Source organism: Rutidosis leptorrhynchoides, chromosome 6 (genome assembly GCF_046630445.1).
Source record: "Rutidosis leptorrhynchoides isolate AG116_Rl617_1_P2 chromosome 6, CSIRO_AGI_Rlap_v1, whole genome shotgun sequence".
NCBI classification, from domain to species: Eukaryota; Viridiplantae; Streptophyta; class Magnoliopsida; order Asterales; family Asteraceae; genus Rutidosis; species Rutidosis leptorrhynchoides.
Window position 1 is genome coordinate 446,104,555 of NC_092338.1, and position 5,404 is coordinate 446,109,958.

A 5,404-nucleotide genomic window follows, 5' to 3' on the forward strand; every position below is an offset into this window, starting at 1 on the left:
TAACCCTAAGAACTAGTAATGTAATCCACCTGTTACTACTGATCCACCGTTCCAGAGATCAAAACATTACTTCACACAATCTAGAAGAAGTACCCCTCGGATTACACGCCCGTTAAAGTTAATCCTCGGAGGAGGAAATATGCGAGGACTTCTCGGAGTAACCGCACCCCGAGCTCACCCTAATTAGCCACGTACGATGTATGAGCATTAGAAGGTTGTTTAGTTTCTGCAAGCTGACTCGTATCCCGTACGCTTTCATGACCATCACTTATCTCTTTCATTCTTCACCACTACTCGACAATCTAATGACACTTCTGGACTTAGGTCCCCAACACTCTTAAGCATTGGAGAAGTTGGGAGGACATCTCCTTTCACAAGGTCAGAGTGCCTTCCACTGATGCCCAATCATACCCAAAGACTTGGGAGTCACCTCAAGAACATATCGTATTACTACTTGTTACACGTACAACTCGACACGAGACCCAGATTGAATTTCTAGAAAGGAACCTAACGACGTTACCCGAACCCGAACATTTTGAAGAAATTTCGGGACATTTAGGCATTGATGCATGACCTACTGAACCTACGCACCCACACCGAGAAACCGTGAGATTAATTTCGTAGATTTTGTTTTGAGATAGCATAGATAAAGCACCGTTAGATGAAATTGAGTAGAACTTGGAGTGATCACGTTACATTGACCATATGGAGTGATATTGGAATGAACGTATGATTTAGTACAATATAATGACGCTAGACCAGTGTGATTATATTGATGTAAATCATGCAAAAGTCCCAATGCTACTATATAAGGAATATGTAGTGATTCAAAGAAAATTTTAGTAGGAACCACTTGAGTATACGCATTATGGTCTGTTAGAGGAAACCACTTAACCTAGATACTGTACAAGAAGGGCCTTGATTGCAGAATTAATAACCCAAAAATCTGTTATAGATATAGACATCCAAGACACTTAAGGAAAAAGTTCCCAAATAGGAAAAACTTTGGACTTACTTGCGGTAGAGCAATCGTTATGGAGACTCGCATGGATCCTGATTATAGTTAGGGGACGATTCATCACAACGTTTTATTTGCTCGAGGTTATTTATTACTAGAGCGATAGAATCCTTATATCTAAGGACCTTAGTGTTATGACTAATAAGCCATCAACAACCATGAGGGTTAAGTATTCTATAGGACAAGCAAATGGTAAGCTAGCAGAGATAGAGGAATAATTTAAGGTAGTACCTTAAAATTAACATGTGGGTCATTTGAAGATGACCTCATGTCAACAAAACTTAGAAGTTTTAAAGTAGTGGTTGGAAAGGATTAGTTACCTACGCACAAGCTGATGTTATTTGTGAAGTTTGATAGAATATTCCACGGTAGTATAATAAGATTTAGTTGGAATGAACCTTAAGATTAACCTAACACCCATCAATTTGAGAAGCTTGATGTAATAGTTGGAATGGACTTTAGGATTAACCTATTACTCATCAAGTTAGGAAGCTTTGATGAAATAGTTGGAACGGATTGGATTTCAAGGATGAAAGTGAAAGTTATTTATAGTGAGAAGATTATTCATATACCTCGCGAGAATGGCGAAACATTAATAGTTTACGAGGAGAGAAGTAGCTGAAGCTAAACCTTATTAGTTGCATGAAGGCACAAAAGGTCAAAGCCGAATACCAAAAGCCATCTAGGTTACTTCAACAGCCCAAAATCCTACAATGGAAATGGGAATGAATAACAATGGATTTCATCACGAAGCTACCGAAAACGGTAGGCGGTTAGGACACTATCTGGGTTATTATTGACCATCTCACCAAATCTGCTTACTTTCTAGCCATGAAAGGAACCGATACAATGGATAAACTTGCACAACGATACATAAAGGAAATTGTATCCCATCACTTCAGCGATTCAAATTCTATATTAAGGACTACACAAGAATCTTATTTGATACTCATACTTACGCGACTCTGAATCCTAACTTGTTCCGAGAGATTTCTTATTTGATGATAATCACACCATCATCCTTCTTACTTCGATATTAGTCATACCAATTCGAAATTTTCCAAAATCAATGGGTAGTTAATTCCCATCCTCATACTCTCCCTTTCGTATCTCACTTATAAGCAACAACTTTACACGTAAGCATTTTTGGACAAAGGACTTATGCCCTACTAATAGTCATCAACCACATTTAAATTCAACAGTTTTCATTACCTCGTAACATTTTTGTTCACATATCACCCGAAAAATTTCAAAAATCTTTTACTCATGAATCTTTTTCCAACTTGTAACCTCCGAAATATGAAAATTTTATTTGCCAAAATTTTTCACACACTATTTTACGGTACGATCCCCTCAAAGTTTTAAAAAAGTAAATTTATTTTATTTGACATTCGTGCAAATTTTTGAAATCGTATATGTTATATAAAATAAAGTAAATGATTACTTATCTTTGACAAACACCTATGAAATTTTACTTTTACTTTCACTTTTACAAATCAAATCTTTTATTCAGAAGATATTTTACCTTGAATAGTACGTGTTGTACATAACTCTAGTTTGCTAAGAACTTCGTTTCTTTTCTTACGTTGTCACCTTAAACGATTTCAATAAAATTTTCGTTGCTTATTATATAAAATTTTTCGTTGCTTATTCGTATCCAAGTCGTCATGAAGAATGACAACCGTCAAAATTGAGAAATTCATGTGTGTGTGTATGTGATGAAGGCACTTACTACCACGTCATGCAGAGCCTTCGGGCATCCACTAACACTTAAACCATTCAAAGCTATTACGTTACCCCAAGGATCTTATTTGCCACGCCTGTTTGAACGATGCTATTTCTTACATAACTCGAGGTCCTGACTTATTCCAGGAGATTCTCATCTAGCGATATTAACACCATCAGTATTCCGACTTTAGTATTAGTCATAACCTATTTAGCATTTTGCAAAGTCAAGAAGCGATTAACCTCTCATCCTCATGTTCTATCCTTCATACCTCACTATTCAGCAACGGCTGCACACGCGAACATTTTTGGCCCAAAGACTTGTGTCCTGATAATTATCAAAATTACATTTAACTCATTAGTTTTTATTACCTAGTAACATATCACCTGATGATTCAAAGATTTTTCACTCAATCTTTTTCAACTCGTAACCTCTGAAATACGAAAAACTATGTTTATCAAAATTTTTACACATTTATTTGTGCGGTCCTCACGAGATTTATGGATAAATGAAACCTTTCTGTCACTTATGCGATTTATAAAATCATATGTATATGTATATAATTAAGTTAATAAATTTACCTTTACATATTTTGGTTAGTACATACTAAGTTATACCTTCAAATTATTTAAAAATCGCTTCTTTATTGAGCTGTTTAACTTATGTCAAATAGTTTTGTGCAAAATGGTACACGTTGTACATACTTCTAAATTTACTAGGAACTTCGTTCCGTTTATGTTGTTGCATCAAACGTTTAAAGGTTTTTCAAAACTTCCTTGGTTGATTTTATTAAAGGTTTTCTTATTGGACTACACCATGTATGGATCACACTTTTTCTCGCCCTTCGTTAGGGATGAAGCTTACTATTAAAGATCTTTGTTAAAAACTCTTGAGCCACTTTGAATGGCAATTTTACAAAATTTGTTAAGAAGTCTTTGCGCTCATGAAATGTTCCTTTTAAGGTTAGACATGGCAAAAACGAGGGCCGATAAATCAGTTTTCTGAGGTACACTCAGTGGTCACCCTTCGTAGGAAAGGCACTAGGCGGGTTTCTACTCTCAATGTTTCACGACCAAATCGCAACACTCTCGTAAACATCATCTTCATGAATCAATATATTGAGGTACAAAAAATCACTTTGGGGATTATTTTCACTCGGAGTAAACCATTCTTTAGGACCAAGAGTTCATGTATCCTCTCATCCGCGCATCCCCTTAAGTATAAGGATAAATTCAGAACGAACCGCTCGAAGAGTTCACTCTCATTCAAAGATCACACCTTTCGTGCTATTTTCTTTCGGAAATGTAATATAAGATATTTTGAGAATCTATAAATCTTGTTATCCTCTTGGAAGGGGACTGCTTAAAACATTTATGACACTGATGTGGATACTCTACAAATTTCTTCCTTCATTGATTGCAACTATATGTTGTTCTAGTTAATGTTAACCCTATCTTCAACATGTAACTGAAAGGATAAAGTTACATTATGAAACTGTGCTTCCATTCCATCCAAGGATAAGTTCACACGCAGTATGTTGTGATCGCCATGTTTTCCACTCTATCTGTCAGCTTTGTATTGCGACATAAGCGCTCAATGATTTAGATAAGTTTAGTAACATTCATGATGTATTTCATGCATCCAGCTTACTGAAGATGTCTGTAGGGCTAAAAACATCATCTTTCCTTTTGTGGGTGTATATTCAGATGACATACTCATGTTAACCAGAAACGGAATCAGTTTGTTAATCACTTAGGACAAGAGACTTAATTAACGGCACATACCTATTCTTACGCCCAAGTACCTTTCAAGGTAAATAACTCACTTCTGCGCCCACGAGTCCCTCGGAACTTTGATACGCTCCTTCTTATTCAAACACGGTACCATTGTTGGTCACTCCTCAAAATTTCGGGACAAAATTTTCTTTAACGGGTGGGTAATGTAACGACCCGGCTTTTTCGACTTGCTTTTGTGCTTTGTGCCTTCACGAAACTGCGTATATGTACGTACTGAGCTAGTTTATGCTCTGAGATCTTATTTAATGATTAATTACTTTCATTAATATCTTGCAACGTGCTATTAAGTGTGTGATCACTTAACTTGATCCCCGAAAGCTTTTACAACCGTTGGTGTCTCTTAACGTTTGAAACGAGCTATGTATTTCGATACACGTTTAACTTTGGTCATAATCGGAATATTATGACTATGAAACACTAATTGTTATTTTATAATAATAATTACTTGGGTTTTTGGATGCTTAATTACGCTTAGTAATTTACTAGAGCACACTAGTTAGTCTTGATGGACTTTCTACCTTGTTGGACTTTAGCCCACCCTACACTAGCTAGTGGACTATTAAATTAGCCCAATTTTAATAAGTTAGTGTCCCATATTAATGTAAGACAAATGCCCATTTATTAAAGGGAACATACTAGCATTTTTGTTAAGTATTATCCTTAATGTTGCATGGGATCCTTACATAAGCACCAATTTTAGACAACCATTAACCAAAAAGCAAAAGTTGTCCCCCCACTTGTCCCCTCCCAAACCTACGGCCATGAGGGCCTTGCCTCACCCATTTCCACTATAAATACAAGCCTTAGCTCACTCATTTCACACTTGATTTCATTTGTAATTTACACACACTTACTCTCTAATTC